The sequence below is a fragment of the Sapajus apella genome, unplaced genomic scaffold (genome assembly GCF_009761245.1).
Source record: "Sapajus apella isolate SASKATOON/1434 unplaced genomic scaffold, GSC_monkey_1.0 scaffold48, whole genome shotgun sequence".
Lineage (NCBI taxonomy): Eukaryota > Metazoa > Chordata > Mammalia > Primates > Cebidae > Sapajus > Sapajus apella.
In genome coordinates this window covers 3,432,444-3,454,132 of record NW_022436988.1, presented here as the reverse complement: position 1 = coordinate 3,454,132, position 21,689 = coordinate 3,432,444, and the positions used below count along the sequence as shown (strand labels likewise).

The 21,689-nt window shown below is 56.2% G+C and overlaps 1 protein-coding gene and 1 pseudogene across 7 annotated transcripts in view; both read right to left on the bottom strand.

Moving 5' to 3' along the window:
* RBFOX3 (RNA binding fox-1 homolog 3) overlaps positions 1–13,181 on the bottom strand; it is a 512,287-nt gene extending 499,106 nt beyond the window's left edge. For 3 of the 7 annotated variants that reach the window (XM_032241466.1, XM_032241470.1, XM_032241471.1), the window contains exon 1: positions 12,738–13,065. The gene's annotated coding sequence lies outside the window, so the exon portion shown is untranslated. Of the gene's footprint in view, positions 1–12,737 lie in introns of all 7 variants that reach the window. The other 4 variants (XM_032241461.1, XM_032241463.1, XM_032241460.1 and 1 more) reach the window with 2 other exon arrangements.
* LOC116525416 lies at positions 169–10,035 on the bottom strand (annotated as a pseudogene).
* Positions 13,182–21,689: the final 8,508 nt, after the last annotated feature.

Sequence of the window (21,689 nt, the reverse complement as noted above, 5' to 3'; positions counted from 1 at the left end):
CACACACGCACACACATGCACTCATGCATATGCACACACATACATGCATGCACACACACATATACACAGGCATACATGCTCATGCAATGCACACACACATGCATGCATGCACATGCACACATGCTCACGCACAAGCACACACAGATGCATGAACACATACATGCACGCACACACATGCACACACGCTCCTGCACATGCAAACACATGCATGCATGCATGCACACATGCACACGTGCACACACCCTCCTCATTGTTAAGGACCTTAACTTAGAACCATATATCCTCTGTTCTCCGGGCTATAATTATTTTAGCGTGGGAGACAAATTCTGTCTCCAGCATCTCAGAAGTGCAACGTTGAAGAATCACACCCCGTGGTCCTGGAAGATCCCTACCTTCTCCAGCTCCTTTCCTCCACACCAGAGCACAAACAGGCCTTCTAAGGGGTGAAGCTCGGAGGCTTTCATTTCTCCTCCAAACAGCTCCACGTAGAGCAACAGACACTCGAGGACTGTGCAAGTAACCATGGCAACTCCAGGAAGTTAAAAAAAATAAGTTTGTGAGTTGTTGAGTTATTTGGTGCTTAGGTGGGTTGGACCCTTGCCTTCCTCTTTGAAATGACAAGGCCTCTGAGTGTGCTTTTCATGAGTGTTGTGGGTACCGTGTGGAAGGCAGCCCCTGCCCCCAGACATCTCATGACCTTGGAAGGGGGAAGCAAGTGTCTCATGTCAGTCCCACAAAGTCCCAGTCAGGTCTGTCCTCAGATCAGGTTGCTCCCCGTGGGATGACCTTGAGCCAGTGTGGCCCCTCCCCAACCTTCCACCCACCCACAGAAGTGCTCCACTCCTCCCCGACCCAGGAGACCTGACATTTACAGGAACTCGTACAGTGCCTGCCTACTCCACCATCCAGACCCCCCAGGATCCCAAATATTCATCCCAAGACACCCACGGGGGCAAGTTCCCACGCACACATCTCTTAAGTCAGGAGAGGATCAGGCTAACCCTGGGAGTGTCCTGATATGCCGGCCAGCATGCGTATGTGCGTGTAGAGGAGACCAGTACAGCCACCCACATGCGACACGACCCCGCCACCCACACTCCGAAACTCCCAGGGCCCCTCGAAGGGCCCAGATGGCCTCAGTGGAGGAGAATGGGAGCCGCTGTCCTGGGGCTAGCCCTTCTCTATGCAGGCAACATGCCAAGGGTCATCCTTACACATACCAGTGGGGTGTGCATGTGCTCACACAGGCACAAAAGCATGCATGCCGCCATCCGTGCCGTGACTGTGAAGCCACCACAGCAAGCTGTGTCCTGTGGCTCCCAAGGGCAGGCTGCCTTGACCACCCGCTGAGCACCTCTGGCAGAACAATAGTGGAGCCCCAGCCCCCCAGCAAGAGTTTGTTGCAGGTGGGTGCCAGGAAAGCTGAGGAGCAGTTGGGGCCAGCGCACCACTTGGGCCACGGCAACAGAGGCAAAGGGCTAGGCTACCTGGCTGCGGAAGAAGTCATCTTTTCTTAAAGGGAGAAAAATCCTAAATGGCTCTCACAGCCTCTCAGCGCACGTAATTGTAGTATCCAAGTTAATGAAAGGCCTGGCACATGGGCAAACACTGGCCCTGCACCTCACGTGCAGCAGCTCCTAGAAATCAGACCACAGCGGGCAGGGGCTGGGGGCGGAGGCAGGAAATAAAGAGCGTTTCCAGGAATGGCAAGTCTCCCACGCGGGATCATATCATCAATTAGCCAGTGGGAGGGCCGAGGAGCACTGGCATCTCATTTCCACAAAGACAAAGTTTCCTTGAGGAAATTGCCAGAGTCTTCAAGGTACTGAAATAACACACAGAACAAATGAGGAGGGACGGCTGCAGGGCTTGGCTGATGCTCAGAAGCCTGGCTCCTGGTGGCCTTGCAGAAGTGCGTGTGGGTTTAAAGATACAAGAGGAGCCTGCGATGCCCAAGAGGCAAGCACCGACACTCACACATGACACACATGTGCTCACACATGCACTGCACACGTATGCTCATGCATGCACACAGGTACATGTGAGTGCACATACAAATGCAGAAACACACTTGTGTGTGCACATGCATGCATGCATACACACATACATGATGCACACCTGTGTGTGCACACTCTACACACTCATGCATACATGTGCACATGCACGCACCTGTGTGCACATGTGTGTGCACAAGAAGACACAGGCACATGCACACACACACTCTGCTTGCAAGTGGGGGTCCACCGTCCTGACTCCCAAACATTTAGGATTGAAGCTCTTGCAGATGCCAGAGGCCATGGAGACAAATCGCCCTCTAAACGCATTACCCAGAATTTTCCCTTCATTCCCTACAGCACATGCCCCATTTGTGAGGAGACCCCCAGGGTCTTCAGGCTCTGACTCTGATGGAGCTCAGAGTATGTCAAACCCTTGAACAATCCATTCCGGAACCTTCAAATCCACACCCAAGGGGGCTCCCACCTCGAAGGCGGGGGGAAGCAGTCTAGCTCAGCCGTCTAAGTGGAGGTGACTGATTTATTCTGACCATCCTGACTCTTAACGACACTGCTCTCCTCCAACCGTGCACGGCTTTAATTGTCCATCAAGCAGGGCAGGGAGGAACCGTAAATCTTTCCTCCTGCTGCTCTGAGCTCAGCCTGCTTGACCTCCAATTGCAAGCCCCTCGCCTGCAAGCCGCCTAGAGAAGTCCGCTGGCTCTGAAGGTGAAGGAGGGGAGTGAGGAAGGGGAACGCAGGACAGGCAGAGGCTCGGGGTCAGGAGCGGAACAGAGAGAGCCAGGCAGGCGGCAGGAGAAAGCAAGCGGCCGGCCACCATGCTCCAGCTGCTCCACCCCTGGGCCACTGCGGAGGAATGAATGCCTCAGCCGAACTGCGGTGGGACCCTGATAAAGTGAGCCGCCCCCAGGCAGTCTTGTCATTCCCTTGCCAGGCTATAAAACATCACAGCCCCAAAAGGAGTCCCCTGTCGGGGATACTGCTTCTCCATCCAGGCGTGCAATTGGGCCCCAGCCAGGAGCACAGGAGCCCCTCTCAGGGCAGGTGACTCTGCAAGGGCAGGGACAAGCCAGGGGCCACATAGCCCCAGCCGTGGCCCAGAGAACCGAGCTGGTCCAGGAGGTTTAGCCACAAACTACAAAGCATGTCCCCTCCCCCTGCGGCAGACTTAATATTTTCTGTAATTTTCGTATGTATTAATGCATTTCAAAGTGGTGAACATTATAGTTATGATTATTACCTAAAGACTTCCTTTATAGCCTTCATTTTCTAGTGCTCATTACTTTCTGAAAAACTATCCTTGGGGCCTGAAATTTCCCCAGTCTGGTCTTGTGAGTTTTCTTCTTAGGTTTTGAGCAAAACATATCCAGGAGGAGGAGAAATCACTTCTCCCAAAGTCAGTCTCCTTGGTGAGTTCTGCCAAGGGAAGAATCCCATGGCGAGGGGGCAGCCTGTGTCTTTAGCATGTAGATACTGACACTGTTATCAGTAACCTGGCCTGAGGTGTGCCTGTCTGTTCTGGAGAGACGGCTCTATTTTTAAAGTCTAAGAGGCAGGGAGGCACCACACGACATTCATCTTGCATACACTGAAGCACGGACGAGTCGGGACAGTGGATGCTTATTGCCATGTTGCCAAGGCACACGCAGGCAGACGTATTTTCCAACACGAAGGCAGATCTGCAGAAAGGCCCCTGTCCGTGGCCTGGGGACACTGGCAGAGTTAAAAGCATGTAGATTCTAGGTGTATCTTCAACTGTCCTCGGATGAGATCTGCCGGTGAGAAAGAAAAACGTACCTCCTGGAAGACGACCTCTAATCTCCCACAAAGTTGTACCAGACACCATCACGAGCCTTTAATAGTGAGGAAAAGGGAAGCTGGCTCCCCCATCAAACACAGGCCACCATCCACCTGCTCTCCCGCCCACCCTTTGGCCATCAGCTAAAGGTTCCCAGCAGTCAAGATATCAAACAGACTTCTGGACGATACAGCCCGACACAGCGTTGGCTATCTGGGAGTCTTGATTATAATGTTACGCCACTGACAACAGTAATTTTCACCTTAAATTCCTTCTCTTTTCTGCTAAGATTCCAAAATACTTGAATAACGTACCCTTGGATAGCACCCCTGTGAGGTGCACAATCAACCACTATGGGTCTCCTCCCCAGCAGCTGGGAGCACCCAGCCAGGAAGGCAGGGCCACCGCACCCTCTGTCCCAGGCCTACAAGGAGCCTGTGGTCCCTTGGGCCTCCGGTTCCACCTCACCTGTCCCTGCCGTGGGCCCCCAGCTGTGCCTGATGGCATCACATGGCTGATAGAGAGTCACTATTCCAGAAAGACAGCACACCCTTTGTTTCTTTCTAATGGGCTTTGCAAAGCTGTGCTTTGGTTTCTCATGAGTTGAGACCTGAAATCCAAAAACGCCTCCACGCAGAAGGCAGGGGTGGGCTGGAATCGCTCAACCTGCCTGGTAAGCGATGTGGCAGCAAACTACAGGCTCAGAGGAGCCGGGAAGGGCTGGGGAAGGGAGGCCGTGATCCGTCTTCCTTTCCTATCCCTCATGAGAAATCCAGCTGGCATGGTCTGGAGCCTCATCTCTGCTCGTCCAACGCCACTCCCTTTGTAAAAGCAAGAGGACCTGCTGCAGTCCCCCTCCCCTTGTGATACATTTTTTTTTTTTTTTGAGACAGAGTCTTGCTCTGTTGCCAGACTGGAATGCAGTGGTGTGATCTTGCCTCACTGTAACCTAGACCTCCCGGGTTTGAGTGATTCTCCTGCCTCAGCCTCCCAAGCGGTAGGATTACAGGCTTGCACCATCATGCCCGGCTAATTTTTTGTACTTTTAGTAGAAACGGGGTTTCACCATGTTGGCCAGACTGGTCTTGAACTCCTGACCACAAGTGATCTGCCCTCCTCGGCCTCCCAAAGTGCTGGGATTACAGGCGTGAGCCACTGTGCCCAGCCTCCTGGTGGTACTCTTGACACCCCACTGGAAGTGGAGGCATAGGGAGAGGGCAGCGGGCCCATCAAGGGGACACAGCAGGAGCCCAGTGACCCCCTGGATGGCCTGATCAGGGTAACATCTGAGTCCGCGCCCCACAGGCAGGGCCTCCGCTTCCTTCTGCCTGGCCAGAGGGTGCTTCTAAGGACATGGGCTGCTGGGGGCCCCTCCAGGGAGCCCTTCCAGGTCGCCCGAGGGAGTGAGGGTCTCCTCATGACCCCACCCTCTCCATAGAGGCGTACAAAGAGTTGTTTCCATCCTGGCATCTGCAAGTAGATCAGAAACTCTTTTAAAACAGCGTCATATTGTAGCCACAGGAAACAGAGTCCGTTCCTTAACCCTGACCACTGTAGCCACATGCTCGTTCCTCTACCCGGTGGATAGCCCGGGGAGAGTCCCACTCACCAGCACTGCTGCACATCAGCAACTTTGCAGAGATCACCTAGTCCACACAGCCGTCCCTGCTTCTCAGCTGGGTAAACTGAGGTTCGAGAGCCTGCCCTGGGTGACAAGGCTGGGAAGAGTGCATGCCTCCCTAGCGGTATGCTGCAGGCACACTGCCATCATCAGAAGTCAGCTCTGGCCTCAGGCTGTCCCTGGACAGAGCCCTCCCATCAGCCAGCACGTGCAGGCTGAATCCACTCACCACACCCACAGGTTGTGTGGCCAGTCCTGATGGGCTGTGAGGTCTCATGAAAGGTAATGTATGTACTGCCTTGTACAGAAGTCACTTCCATTTCAATGTGTGTGTAACTGTGTGGGCCCTGGGGGCAAAGGGTAATTCTTCTAAGAATCAGCTGGTGGCAGTGGGGAGCTGCCAAGATGGACAACCTCAGAGCCTCCAATGAATATGGAAACTAACAGGGCAGAGACTTGGCCACGCCTCCAGGGTGAAGGGCAGGTGTCCAGAGCAAGTCAGTAGTCTTCCCAGAGCCCATCAGGAGCCTGTGCGCGGACCCAGCTTAAGGCATATTCTGGGTTTCGTTTTTTTTTGCTTGGATCTCAAGGTGACAGGTAACATCGGGACATAGCAGTGTGTGTGGCTCTCACGTGATACATTAAAAAGTCATCCTCATACCTCACTGCTGAAAACCAAAAGCTAAAAAGCCCTTCTTGCCATTGCTTTTTAAAAAGGGGGTGGGCTGGGGTGGGGAAAGAGAGGTTTTCAGCAGGTGCTTGATTCCAAGGTTCCCAGAAGCTCTTAGGAACAGGCCCTGCAGCTTCAACCAGCCCCCAGCCCTCAAAACTTCCCAAAAAAATGAGTTATTTTTTATGCAATCCAGGAGATAAATCTCTAATTTGCATTGAGTAAGAGTTTGGAGCTCTGAAAGTTTATCGAGAAATGATTTCTAAGGGCACCAGGATGTTTGTACTTCTTTAAATCCTTCTCCAAATTGTGGACCTTTCTAATACAAGGAAACTCTGTCTTTTGGCCTCAAAAGAGGTTCCTATTTTTCCATAAAAAATCTCATTGCTGAGAACAGCCTGCTTCTCCATGTTCTCATGACCTTTGCCTAAAAGAAAACAATCCCAGCCAGGCGTGGTAGCTCAAGCCTGTAATCCCAGCACTTTGGGAGGCCAAAGTGGGTGGATCACATGGTCAGGAGTTCGAGACCAGCCTGGCCAACATGGTGAAACCCTATCACTACTAAAAATACAAAATTAGCTAGATATGGTGGCTCACATCTGTCATCCCAGCTACTCGGGAAGCTGAGGCAGGAGAATCACTTGAACCCAGAAGGTGGAGGCTGCAGTGAGCTGAGATCACACCATTGCACTCCAGCCTTGGTGACAGAGCAAGGCTCCATCTCAAAAAAAGAAAAAGTGATCCAGAGATATGACCCTGGCCCAGGAATCAATATCTGTTTGGTGTCCAAGGATGTGAACTACAGGATGCGAACTGCAGGATGCGAACTGCAGGATGCGAGCAGGGGCAGGAAAAGCACCCGGACTCCGGAAGCTTCTCCTACAGGAAGCACCATTCCTGCCATCCTCATCCCTGAGTCTCACCTGGTGTCACAGACAAGGAGGCATGGGTGAGAAGCACTGCGGTCCATGGTGTGTGCCAGCTGCTCCCAGGCAGAACTCTGAATGTGCCCTCAGTTTGCGTGGTACTCTGCCTCCACTATGCATTGGTGGCCCTGCAGAAAAGAACCTGATCTGGGCGTCTGGGTTACTTTTGTTTGTTTGTTTTGATGGAGGGAGAATTTTGAAGCAGGACAAGATGGAGAAATAAAGGCAGACAGGATTCTCCTATTACAAAAGATCTCCACCAGGCCCCCAGACAAGGACTTGAAACTGTTCAGGGTCTGGCTGATGGCAGTTTTCTATGCTCAGGCAGTTTCCTCGCCTGCAAATGGGATTATTTTCTCAAAGGGCTAAAATAGACATACCCGGCCACCTTCCTCGCCAGCTGGTTTCCACTCACAGCCCAGCACTCCGGGAAGGGTGGGCTCACTTCCCCAAGGAAGCAGCGGCCAGCCCTGCAGAGGCCTGTGCACACGGAGCTGATGGCCAGCAGTAGATCCAGGAGGGAGGTGGCCAGGTCCAGTGCGGTGGCTTCGCCTAGGCCCCTGTTCTTCTAGAATCTTGGGAGAAAGCTCTCAGCACAGCCTCTAACCAAAGCCATAAGCAAGTAAACTCCTGCTAAAAATATGTATATTCTCGGTCTTTCTTTTTTCTGCTGGGAATATGTTCTGAGCACAAATAATTAAACCTTAAAAGAATACTTGCAATGTCAACTGCTTGGCTCTTGGTGGTAAGAAGAAACCACAGAGGCTGAGGACCCACAGCTCAAGCTGACACCGGCAAATTACAACCCACCTCTCCGGTGGATTCTGTGGGGCCTGGCCCTGACCTACACGGAAGGAGTGGACACTGGATCCAAGGGAAGGCTGATTTTCACTTCTCCACAGCCTCCCCGGGTCGCAGCTTGCTCTCCTCACAAGGGGAGCACTCCCCACAGAGGAGACCACCCATCCCTTGTTCTTCTGCCACCTTTCCTCCGACTACAGAGCCTTCGATGTCACAGTCTTGTCAATGTTTCGAGTGCAGAGAGTTGGCAGGGGCGGTAGCAGTGAGGAGGGAGAGGACGGGCAACGAGACCACCTCTAGCTGCTGGTCTGTCAAAACCTAGAGGCCAGGAAGGAAGAAACCAGAAGGACGCCCGGCCACAACAGTCAAGGCCCCCACATGTCTTACAGGTAAAGGCCAGGACCAGAGGCCTGATGACGCTGAGCTCCCTGCACCCGAGAGTTGCCCTTTGCTTTGGGAGAAAACATACTTGTCCTCTTAGCACTTATAATTTCTGTACAAGTCCTGTCACACAGTGGAGCCCATCCCTAGGCCCCTAAATTTAAAAGATGATTGATGGTCCCTTCCCAGGCCAAGAGGATGACTCCCCTGGCTCCCAAGCAAGAAGTCTCCAGAACGGCTCCTTCCACCTAGACCCTGGCCATGCTTTCCAAAATGCAAATGACAGACTGTGAGCTTGCCCCGAGCTACAAATAAAGTTACAGACTTGATGCTGTTTATGATTCCGGTCTCCTTCTAGGGCGTGTTTTGGTGTCAGTTTATGTGTTGGAGAAACTGTGATAGCAAACTAATTTACTAAGTGCATTGCACTTCAAAACGTCTATTTTATACACCAGATCAGTCTGCGTCATGTGGTATTTCTTGAAGGGAGGTGACTCATCTGTCTGCAGGTCCCCAACTCGGAACAGGCCCCACTGTGTATACAGTCATGCCCGACATGCAACTGATAACCGAGAGCCATCCTCGACGCTCACGGGCTGTGCACGGTGGAAGCCACGCACCAAGCATCCATGCCACTCACAGAGCACAGGACAAAAAAAAAGGAGCGCGGGAGAGGAAGGGACAGACGGACAGGGAGAGAGGGAGATAGGCCCAGAATGTTCTAGAGGACAGCCTACTTCAGAGAGGCAGCAGAAAGTAAGATGTTGATGCTTGAATGTTTCATGAGCCTGAGAAAATACTTCGCTGCTTTAGCAAAGAACGTGGGGAGAGGCTGCAGCTTACCAAACGGTGCAGGAGCAAATGGGGGTGTTCACAGGGCCGGCGCCCGTGCTGGGAGCAGAGGCCTGTGGCAGGCAGGGGTTAGGGGATGGCAGTTTCCGCAGGAAAAGGGTCCCTGCTAAAGGTGGGAGGGTGGGTTTCAAGATGGTTTTTTCCCCTTCACTTGTTTAAAAATAAAAAATTCCTCACCAAATGTCAGCTGCTGTCAGGTTCCATTTGTCTTTATAACAGAGTATCAAGCAGGAGTGTGGAAATAATAAACACAGGGAGACAACCGACCAGAACTTGCAGGCTCTGGGCTGGGCTGGGCCGGGCCAGGCTGGGCTGGAGGAGGGAAGCCCCACCCTGCAAGGGCTGAAAAATAAGGTTACAATTTTGCATTCAGCACTGGCGCTGTGGCCCACGGAGATGCTGTCCTGTCTTTACTGCCCTGCTCCCCACCGCCACCACTCCGGCACTTCTGAGCAGGACAGGAGCATGACTTGTGCACTCCTTCATTCCAAATTGCACAGGCAGCATGGGTCAGACCATGCTCTGCATATATGGGGAGGGCCCCTGCCCCCCGAAGCAAGGCACCTCCAACCGCCACACACCAGTGTGAAGTTGCCTTAGGCCAGGGCTGAATGTGGCTGGGAGACAGGTGTCAAAGAAGGCTGCAGGGGAGAGGCAGCCGGGCTGAACCAGCCAGGGAAGACGGCATTTTCTCTGGCCACTACGGCGCTTAGTGCATCCCCGGACACCAAAGAGCCCGATAATCTCTCCATTTCACCAATGCGCCATCAGCCACACTCCAAGTTGAGTAAGTGACAGGCACAGGACAGAAGGCCCACTCTGGAATGGCACCCAGGAGGCCTCCTGGCTGTAATTACCTCTTTGCAGGCCCTGTGCTTTGCTGGCTCTTGAATGAGCCTCCGGAGCCCTCCCCAAGTCCTCAGCAGCCTGATGGGGGGTGCCCGCAGCGCCTCCAGTGGCCCCAGGACCATGTCAGAGGAGGGAGGGCGATGAGGGCAGGCAGTGGAGCCCCCAGCCCTGTCCTCGGTGCTGGCGCCCACCGTGCACCCGCTGAGCCACTCAGAGGCAGGGACAACCCATGCCGCCCCCTTCCTTCCAGCCCAGCCTCTGGTGCCTGCGGAAGGGCAGTGAATACTCCCAGCCCCTCTGTGGTTCCCGACCTAGGTCCCTGGGTACGGAGCGTTTGCAGCAAAGGCCCTATTCGAGAAAGGGGCTGAGCCTCAGGACTTTCCTGGACTCCTGGCTCCTCCTGGCAACCCAAGGCGACCTGAGGTCCCTGGCTTGGGCACGGGTCTCTCTAGACCCCAGGCCCCTAAGGGAAGGTGGATCAAAGCCATCATCCAGGTTCCCTTTTGTTTGGGGTGGGCGGGATGGGGGGCAGCTGATAGAAATAGGCAATTCACACCAGAAAACCCCCAAGCCATGCAAGGGCAAACAGCCCAGAACCAGTGGCAACCCCCACCGCCCGCGGGCAGCTACCTCGCCAGGCCCGGGCCGTCTCGGCTGGAGTGCAGGTGCGCCCCTTCAACAGTGCTCTGCTCCTTAACCCCTTCGGGAGTCCCCATGTCACCCACTCTGTCGCCCTCCTGGGGACAGCCTTGCCCTCCCAGAAGCTGTCAGCCAGGAAACGAGGGGTTAAGCGTGGGTTCCAGGAGTGTGCGCTGAGCACCGCTCCCCCCGCCGCAGGAAGGCCTCCAGCCTCCGGGAAGGGGCGGGGGTGGCAGCCTCGGTCCGAAGGGAGCTCCTTGCCCGCAGGAGGCGGAGAGGGAAGGCTCGTGCCCGGATAGTTCCAAGAAGCCTCCTCTCCTCCGCCCCCACCCCACCGGTGCTCAGCGGCCTGGGGTGACCCCCCCAGCAGCCCATACCCGGCTTTCATCAGGCAGGCCCTTCTCCGCAACTTTTCTCCCTCTCTCCCGTCACAAATTTCGCTCACCTGGAGGGTCTGGTTTTAATTAGTGTAATATCCCCGTGAACAACACAGCCTAATTAAGACATCCGCCCCGAATCCGCGATGCACACTTAATGAGGAGGCTCTGCCGCAATGTTTATACTTTTATTTTTTCATTATTTTTTGCAGACCAGTAAAACCGAAGCCGACTTCTGGCTGAAAGACCTCATTATGGCGACCCCACTCCATTAGCCTCCTACCTGCTCCACGCTAAGTGCCAGGGGCGCCCGGGTGCGCGCCCAAGGCGTCCCCGAGTCCAGCCTGCGTTTTCAGCAGGAAATTAGCGACCGCTGCGCCCGAGAAGAGACTTCGCCTCGAGCTGGGGCAGGAGGGGGGACCTAAGCCCAGGGATGGATCCCTTGGGTCTCTGTCCTTAGCCTCCACCGCGGGGTGTCTCGCGCTTCAGGACCAGCGGCTCTGCGGGAGTCCTTTTTAAAAGTGATCATTAAATAAATCAGGTCCCCTGCCAAAGCTGGAACGGAAAGCGGAGGGGGAGGCAGCTCTGTCATCCAGGAGTTTCTCCCCACCTCGCTGGGCCCCCGCCCTGCCAGTGGACTCCGGGAACATCCCACCCCCACCTCATGTGAGACTAGGGATCCCAGGGCCGCTTGGGGACCCGACAGGTTCCCGAAACCCCTCCACGCTGGGCGCCGCGCCTTGGTCCCAGCGCCGACACTGCAGGGCTGCGCGCCACGGAAGGCTCCGCGCCCGGGGAAGGGAGGCTGCGACCTGCAGCTCCAAAATGACCACCGGCCTGGCGCCCCACCCCGCCCCACAGGAAACCACCCTCCTGAGGGGACGAGCCCCAGACGCCCGTGGTGAGCCCTACCACCGCCCGGGGCCACCGGGGCAGAAAGTTTGGGCCAGGGGTGTGCCCGATTTCCCAAGCCTGACCAGGCTGCTCGAGCCCCTGGGGGCGGCCAAGGCTTCGGAGAGGCAGCCTCCGCTCCTGCCGGAGCCTTCCTAATGCGCTCGCTCGGGGACTCGGCCGGGAGCGCCCCCAGCCCGCCCCCTGGAGGGCCCTGCGCGCCGCTCGCTGGCTCACACCTCGCCCCCGCGCATGCTGCGGCGACCCGGGCCCCGCTCCTATCTGGGGAGCTGTGGCAGCCCCTGCTTCCCCACAACTCCTTTGGGTCATCAACCTCTCAGCGACCCTCCTTCCAGAGGACCCAGCAGGGCTCTCTCGGGGCCTGGGGACCGCTACAGAACCACTCTGCACCACCGCCGGGTCGCCAGCCCCTCTCCCACCCGCGCGGGCTCCAGCTGCCTCCCCGGACGCGCCCCGCGGGGCCGGGATCTCCGCGCGCCTCGGCCTCCCCCCGCCGGGGAGTTCCCCGCGCCGGGCATTGTGCCGCCGCCGCCGCCGCCACCGCCACCGCCACCGCCACCGCCACGCAGCGCGCGCGGGACTTCCCGGCGTCTCCATGGAGCCCGACCCCCGGGCCTTCCCGTTCACAAAATCGCCCCTCTCACCCACGGCCGGGCGGAGCGTCCGGACCCCAGCCCCAGAGGGACCCAGGGACCCCGACCCCGGGCAGGGACCCCTGACCCCGAGGGCGCCACCCCTCCCCACGCGCCCTCAGGTCAGCCCCGGTCACGCTCCGCGTTCCGAATCCCGCCGCAGGGTCCCGTGCGCCCCTCCCCGACCGTGACCCCCTCCCCCAGCTCAGCCCGCTGGTAATGACCGCCACAGGGCGAGGCGGGCGACAAGGGTCGGCTACTCACGGGCTCAGCGCTCCCCGCGGCAGATGACGGGGGGCCGGCGGCCATGCCCCGGCTGCATCCCGGCCGCTGAGCGGGCAGCGGAGTCCCGGGGCCGCACGGGCACCCGCGAGCCGGCGGCAAGGGGCGCGCGAGGCCCGGCTCTGGCGGCCGCGGTGGCAGCTGCTTCTCCTCCGACCACGCGAGCTGCTGGGGCCCGGCTGGGGCAGCTGTCCGAGGAGGTTCTGCTGGCTCCGGAGCAGCCCCGCGCTTGCTCTTCCCTCGCCGCCTCCCTTCTCTTCTCCTCTCTCTCTCTCTCCCCCCCTCCTCTCTCCGCCCTCCTTCTCTCTCTCTCTCTCTCTCTCTCTCTCTCTCTCTCTCTCTCTCTCTGTGTGTGTGTCTCTCTCTCTCTCTCGTTCCTCTGGCTCGCTCGGCTGGAGCGAGGCGGCAGCAGGAGCACGCGGCGGCGGCGGCGGCGGCGGCGGCGGTGGCGGCTCCAGCGGAGCGCGCAGCGCGCTGCAAGGGAGGGGGCTCAGGCGGTTGCGCGGCCAGGGAGGGCTGGGAGCGGGAAGAGCCATGGCCGGGTGTGCCTAGGCCGTCAGCACCCTGCGGCCTTCAGCGCCACCCCTTGGGGCAGGAGCTTGGAAGAGGTAGGTACACAGCGAGGATTCCAGAGCCCAGTGGTGCCCTGGTCCCCTCAGGGGCAGCCCCAAGCCCACAGCTTCTTTCCACCTCCAGATTATCTTGGGGGCTGTCCAGCCCAGATGACCCCTAACAGGACCCCTGACCTGGTGACTCACTGTCCCTAAGGGCCATTTTTCTGTCCCAGGCCCAGGGATCCCCAGCAATGGGATGTGGTCACCGAGCATCAGGGACCAATGCCACCCCACCCCACATGCCATGCCATGCCATGCCTTCGAGTGGCCCGCATGCCCCATACCCCCTTACTAGGCCCAGGTGCCCTGACTTCTGGGGGATCACCGGAGAGGACGCAATCGGGCCCACTCTAGGTTGTTAGTCCAGATTGGCCAACCCAACCCATTTACAATTGTCCACCTGCACATGGCTGGAGAGGAGGGGCTGTGGGGGTCAGCTTAGGATTTGCTAAAATCAGAAGATCAGGCAGCTCCTGTCCCCAGTCCCAGCCTCCCACAGCCTCTAGGGTAAGGGGCCTGGTGTGGGGTCTGGGAGGGTCTCTATCCTTGGTGCAGAGAGAGCAGGAGAGCAGAGGCTAAAGACACGGTGGAATGGGGACCCTCTGGACAGGCAGGAGAGCTCTACCGCTGGGGTCAGCCCACCACTGGCACGCCGCACCAGAGGTGGGAGAGGTGGGCAAGAAGGCCCAAACAGGTTTGTGCAGGCCTGAGCAATCGTTTCCAAAACAAAAGGCATTCTGGTGCAGCAGCACCCGGGCTGGAGGAACTGGCCTGTACCCTCGAAGGACATTCCTAATCTAAACCTTCCCCGGGTTGCTTTTGCTCCTGAAGGCTGCTTCTGGAACAATTAGCCTCCTCCTCACACCTGACTGTCCTGCTTTTCCGTGGGAGGCAAAAAGCACATCACGGAATCTGGGGTTTGGTAGGGGTCTGGAAGACCCGGAGGCCGGTAAGGGTGGGGGCATGGACTTGGAGCTTCTCCGAGCTAGGGGCTCTGGGCTGCTGGCTGCCCGCCCTGCAGGGCAGCAGAGATGGTGGCCAAGACAGTGGCTGCTGCCCTCTTACGAGCTTCATGTTTTGAATTTGTGGCCCTCCAGCCTGTCTGGGTCACTCATCTGTGTTGGCTGGTGGGAATCATGTTATACAATTCCAAGCATACAGCTAAACACCCTACAGCTAACCAGCAGATAAACGCCTTGTCTACGAGCAAGGCAGCTGCCTGGTTGACTGAACCTTCCCCAGCCCCCAGATTTGAAATGGTGCATCCCAGCTCAAAAGCCCTAATTGGGCCTCTCAGTTCTCTGCTGTCAGATGGTCCAGGCTTCCTGGCCTCCAACTCCCCGGCTGGGCCCAGCTACTGCCTGGCTGGCGCCCGTCTCCCTGAAGGCAGGGCTGTGCCAGCAGTGCCCCCTGTCGGTCCCGCCTGTCCCCTGCCCACATTTCTTCTCCCCTGGGAGTCCTTTCCTCCCTGGTCCAGACCCTACTGCCCTTCGGAGCCTCCTCACAGAAGCCTCTCAAAGAATGAGGCTCGAGCTCACCTCTGTCTCCCTTCAGCTCCGCATGCAAGTTCTGCGTGTGTCTGTGAAATGGGGACACATTTACCTGGCACAGCTGTGTGCCTGAGTGGAAAAGGTATCCCTGCAAAGCACAGGACTCCATAAGTCACTCCTCAGGGATGTTCTAGAAGAGCTCTCTGAAAACAGCACCAAATCTTATTCCAGGCTCCACTGGGCCCAGCCCCATACTCAGGACACAGTGGCCCTGCTGAGACACCCGGGTGGCGAATTGAAATTGGCCTCTGTGGTTTAGACTGGCCACAGGGCCTGCATGTGAGGATGCCCCTTGGGGACAGGCCCCTGTCAGGCCAGCTTCATGACCAGCCCCAGAGAGTTTGCCCTTCACGCTCAGCTGTCATAGATGGATCTGGCTGGAAGAGAGCGCGTGTCGGGGCCGGCAGGATGCCCCAGCACTAACCAGGAGGGTTTCCATTTGGGGATATCATCTAAGAGAATTTTTTAAACCTCTGATTTAGAAACTTTAATTTTTAAAGAGTGAGCACACGGGGAGGACTGGCGCGTCCTTGGCAATACTCAGGAGGAGAGAAACACAGGGAGGCTGGGCTTGGGGCCAACAGGACAACTGAATGCACAGAGCTCATTCCGTCCCTCTGAAAAATGCCACTAGACCTACGAAGAGAACATTTGTGAAAGGGGCTGGGTACGGTGGCTCACGCCTGTAATCCCAGCACTTTGGGAGGCCGAGGTGGGTGGATCACTTGAAGTTAGGAGATCGAGACCAGCCTGGCTAACATGGCAAAACCCCTTCTCTATTAAAAATACAAAAATTAGCTGGGCGCAGTTGTGGGCGCCTGTAATCCCAGCTCCTCGGGAGGCTGAAGCAAGAGAATTGTTTGAACCCAGGAGGCGGAGGTTGCAGTGAGCCAAGATTGCACCACTGCACTCTAGCCTGGGCAACAAGAGCAAGACTCTGTCAAAAAAAAAAAAAAAAAAAGGCATAAACCCCCAAAGACCTGGAGAACAGGAGAAAATAGAACAGTCACTGGCGTGGGCAGCAGGGAGGCACAGGATAAGTGGCAGCTAGCCCTCGCAAAGCTGAGTCTTGGCCCAGCGGCAGGGAAGGCTGACAAAGGAATCTCCCAAAGGCTCAGAACTAGCGGGACCCCAGACCTGGGGAAGCCTGGCCCTCTGGAGATTTATTCCCTGGGGACGCTGAAGCGGCCTCTGTGGCCTGGGAGCCACCACACACTGTGGACCGAGGGGCATCCTGCATGGAGAACCCCCTTCCCCCCCGACAGCATCTGTCAGGATCCCGACCTCCAGCCCCCAGAATCTCCTCTGGGGAAATCTGATCAGCACCCAGAGGGGAAACACGAAGACAGAGCTTTGCTGCTTCCCGGCGCAGGCTGGGAGCTGCCAACCAGCTTTGCAGCCCCCCTAAGCTGAGTAGAAAGCCAAGGAGGACCAAACACCTGCGGAAAGCCTTCCCGAGAAAGAGCTGCCAAAACACCCACAGCACGGGGCTAACTTCGAGGAAACAGCCATTAGGCAGGGAGGAGAAAATACCAGAAATAGTCGTACTTAATATCCTCCCAGAGATCAGAGGACACACTGCATCCGTGAACCAAGAGCAGGCGCTATTTTAAGGAGAACATTTAGAGAACAAAAAAGCTGGGAAGTTAAAAGCATGAGAGCAGAAACAAAACATCTCAACAGACTGGCTGGAAGAAGAAAGCAAGGGAATGCCCCAGAAGGCAAGGAGGAGAAAAAGAAGAAAGACGGGAGGAAAAACTAGATGATCAATCCGTGCAGCTCAACACAAAAGCAATCTTAACCCCACCCCCGTAGAGCCCCCAGAGAGGAGGAGGAGGAAAAGAAGAAAGCCAATCATCATTTCAGAATTTTTTTTTTCAGAAATAAGTTTCCAAATTGCCAACAAAATCGATGGAAATTGACCCCTATCAAGGCATATTATCTTGAAAAGCAAATCACTGGGGATAAAAAAAAAAAAATAAAGCTTCCCCATTTCCAGCCACCATAAAAAAGAGCAGGAATGAGAACAGCTTCAGAATTCTCAAAACAGGGCAAGCTAACCAATCATGGAGCGTGCCTTCAGAAGCTGACAGAAAAATGATTTCTGGCCTGGAATTCCTCACTTTGCAAAATTAACAATCAAATGTGAGATTGGAACAAAGATATTTGCACACGCAAGGTCTCAACAAAATTATTTCCCACACTCCCTCTCTCAGCTACCAGAGGATGTGCTCCAACATAACCAGGGCGTAAAGCATGAAAGAGGCCGATGAGAGATGGAAGAAACAGAGGATCCAACAAGTGGGGAGGGATCCACAGGGTGGGAGAGGGGGGCTGGCAGGAGGGCAGCTGTGTACCAGGCAAGGGGCTCCCAGTCCAGATGACAGCAAGGTGGCAGCATGTCCAGGTGGTGGCATGTCCAGCTGTCTAGGGCTCAGACATGTGGAGTGCTGTCATTACCAAGATGTCTACTGCCATTGTACCAGCCTTTCAATGCCAGGCGAGCCCAGCCCCTGCTCCCCTCTGAGCCTGGCAGCTCAGGCCATGTTGCAGTGGAGTGCCCATTTGCCTCTATGCCACCTGTGTGAGCTAAAGACCTTCACTTCACCCCACAGAAGCACCTACTTTGATCTACTCTTAGCAACAGGAGGCAGTCATGGGGAGCAAAGAAACAGAAAACACACATGAGCCCAATAACCCCCCAGATGTCCCAGCGAGGAGGCCCTTGGTTCCCCAGGAGTCCCTCATGCCTTGCTCACGAGCTCCCTAAAAGAGGCTCCTGTAAAGTGTGGGGCAGCTGCGGTCCCAGACTTTCACCGTCTCTTCTCCCAGGCTCCTCCGTCTAAGGGTAGCAGCCCCAGATCATCACGGATGGAATCACGGCCCCACTTTCATGTTCAGTGCTGGACACACCCACGGATAGGAAGCAGTGAAGGTCCAACTGCAGAAGAGTCAAGGAAAGCAAGACATCAGGGGCCTGCTTTTCCCTTGCTGGACGTGGATGTTCTTGTGAGGTCCACGGACGGCCAGGCTGTGGCAGAGCTGATGTCACGGACGGCCAGGCTGTGGCAGAGCTGATGTCACCCCATCAGCGGCCTCGCTTGCCCTCTCAGCCCAACAGAGTCCATTATAAGGTTACTCAATACAGCTTCAACCTCCTTGTTAAGAATGGATCACTCGGCCAGGCTCAGTGGCTCACACCTGTAATCACAGCACTTTGGGAGGCCGAGGCAAACAAATCATCTGAGGTCAGGAGTTCCAGACCAGCCTGGCCAACATAACGAAACCCTCTGTCTACTAAAAATACAAAAATTAGCCTGGTGAAGTGGCAGGCACCTGTAATCCCAGCTACTCAGGAGGCTGAGACAGGAGAATCACCTGAACCCGAGAGGCAGAGGTGACTGCAGTGAGCCGAGATCACGCCATTGCACTCCAGCCTGGGCAACAAGAACAAGACTTCGTCTCAAATAATAATAATAAAAGAATGGCTCTCTCCACACACACACACACACACGTTTCGACTTCCCCACTACTGTCAGGCCTGCTAACCGCTGTTGTATGCCTCAGGTCTCCCCTTTGGGCCACCATCCAGGCGCCCTGTGGGACCCTGTGCAGCCCCCCATCAATAGCTCCCACTTAGGGAGAGCCCCACACACCCTGAGGGAATGTATGATCAACACACCCCACTACTGTTTCACAAACACACGGGCAGACGGGCAAACATTGACACTCTGTTGGGCTCTTGGGGGTTGTGCGTCTGTCTGGGCTCCGTGCAATGTAGGTCACAAGGAGACGCTGGAGGTCAGAGACGCCGGCCAGCTAACCTCAACGATGACGTCACAGGCCAGGCCTCGCTCTGTCCGGCAGCTGGAGGAGAGGCGCTCACACACCCAGCCTCAGCCTCAGCTGTGTCCGCCGGCTGGCTCTCCCCTCTTCACTCTGGTCCCAGGGTTTGTCATCCCTCGTTCTCCTGACCCTTTTTCCTAGCAGATGGTGGCACAGTTTCACCTGGAAGCTAGAGCCTTCCGATGGGAGCAGCTTTCTCCCTGCACGCCTTCTTCCAGCGTCATCTCGCCCTCCTGCTCCCTTTCAAATTCTCCTTCCGTTTTCTCCCTCCATCCAGCCCTCTCCTGCTCTGGGAGGTGTTAGCCCGCCAGCCTAAAAACCTTATCTGGCCTTCCCCATCCTTCAAAAAGCATCCCTAGATGCTCCGTCTCCCCTTGTTCCCCTGCCATCCTCGCCTTCCCTTGACCACAAGCACCCCACCTCCACGCCCACACCCACTGACACCCCAGGGAAGTGGCTCTCTGGGGTCACCAGGGAAGGTCCAATTAGCAAAGAGCCAGGCCTGTGCTCCCTCCCGGGTTTACTTGATTCTTTACAGCAGGTGCCACCGCGGCTGAGTCCCTTTCTAGAACCCTCGTCTTTATCCTCCACCGCCGTGCTGTCTCCCACTCTTCTCTCCCGAGGTTGCACGGCAGGATCTCCACCTGTCTTTCTCTGCTTCTCCCTAACCACCAGCTTCTCCTTTCTCCCAGGTGTTCCTATTTTTCTCCCAGTGAGCTCCTCCGTCCAGTGGTCTCACTGTTGCAGAAGTCATCCCTGCATTTTGAGCTGGAAGCGACTTCAGAGGTCATGTTGCACAGCCCCCCCCCCCATATTACAGATGAGAAGACTGAGGCCCAGCATGTCCCAGTGGCTTGCCAGCAGCTCTGGGCTCCCGGCCTGGGACGCTGCCGACTGCGCCAGCCCCCCCGTTCTGCCGCCTCTTGTCACATGCGGGGACCAGGCAGGCACATCTGCAATGTCACATGTGCGCTTCCAGGCTTGATATTTCATTTAAGAGCGTGCAGCTCCATATCAGTGCCCAGTGGCTTTCAGTTCTGACATTTATCTTCTTGAGAGGAAGATGAGCCACTTGCACGTCGCCCGTCTCTCCTCCCACGTGGCTGGGAAATGTCAGAGGGAGGTCCAGGCAGTCTGGGGTCCCACGTCCATACCACGAGGATTTTCTTTTTTTGTGCAGCTTCATGACGCAGCTGCGTTTGGGGAGCGGCAATAGCCTAAGAAACACACAGGTGGAAACAGCAAAGGTTTTCCGAGGCACCGCCAACTTCTGCAGCCGGGACAGTGGCCAGTGTCTCCTGGAACCGGCGCCGAAGTCCACTCGGGGGCCCACGGGTTCTGCCTCATCTTCCATCTCCTTGTCTTGAGTGGGACATGAGCCGCATCTCTGAGCTCAGCCTGTGATTGCACAATAATACTACCCAGAAAACAAATTAAAAATAGGAAAAATCCATCCAAGCCGTGTGTCTGCTCAGGCAGAATAGTGTCAGATTGCTAGGCAACTCCAGGCAGTCCTGGGGGAAGGAGGGCCGTGCTCAGCTTGTTCTGCAGAAGTAGAGTCCTCGTCCCTTTTGTGTGGATGTGCTCAGCCGAATCTCGGCAAAAGTCATGAACAGAAAGGAGAGGCGGGCTGCACAGGCTGGCGGAGCGCACATCCGTCTGGACAAATGGATTTTCCGGAGGCCGGAGAAGAGACGGGGGCGTCCACATGATGAGAAACATCTGGAGACGGGCTGGAAAAATCAATCTGATTTCTCCGTGCTTCCCGAGATCCAGGTGTTTATAATCGTGTAGGCAAAGCGTCTGAATGTTAATGAAGCCTTTCCTCCCGATATCCTGCGTCTCCTTCACCAGAGGCAAATGTAAACTAGGCTCGGCAGGCCTGGGAGAGACGGGGAGCAGGAGGAGGAGCGAGAGAGACCCAGGCAGGGGAAGCCGGGAAATGGAACTGGGAGATCACACGGGCCCAGTCGGGGTTTCTGCTCCCGGGAAGGAGACGGAGGCAGCAAGGCAAGAAAGACACGTGCGTTTCCACAGTTCGGTCAGAACCATAATCACATCAACATGTTAGTGGGTGCTAAGATGCTGGCTATAAGCTCTCTAAGCATCAAATACTTTTCAAAGAGGGAGGCAGGGGATGGGGCATCGTGAAAAACAGCACAAATTTTCCATTGGATTATAAGCTCTTTAGGACGCCCGGAGAACAGCGCCTCAACAGCATCTTCCCATTTAGGAGCTGCAGAGACTGCCCAGGGCCAGCACAAAGCACGGATTCGCGTCCTCGGGCTGCCACAGCAAAGTCCCACAAAATCCGAGGCTGAAAACACAGAAATGTATTCTCTCACAGTTCTGGAGGCCAGAAGTTTGAAATCAAGGTGTCAGCGGGGCCAGGGTCTCTCAAAAGGCTCCAGGGAGACTCCCTAATGTGTGTCCCTCCTCTCCCCTGGGGGCCATGGAAAATCCCAGGTGCTCCTGGGCCTGTGGCTCGTCCCTCCAGCCTCTGCCTTTACGTGGCCTTCTCCTCCATCCTTTTGTTTTACAAGAGCAGCAGTTATTGGACTTGGGGCCCACCCTGATTCTGTACGACTCCATCGTAGCTAACCATACCTGCAAAGGTACTGTATCCATAGAAGGCAGGCTGTGACGTTCTTGGCGGGCATGAACAGAGGACGGGGAGCGACTCAGCCCACTACAAGGGGCTTGTTAAGAGACTCAGGCAGGCCTGGGGCAGGTGGACTCCAGCGATCCTCTCATCTCCTCCAACGCCCCTGATGGACAGGGTGTTACCCAGGGAGCACTACAGGGACAAGCCATCCACCACCTCCCCTCCCCCAGCCCTGGGGGTGCCCCCTCTGCTGGAAAATGTCCTTTTCAACAGCAACCAAAGTCTCCCCTGTCTTCCAGTTTGTAGTTCAGACCTACCT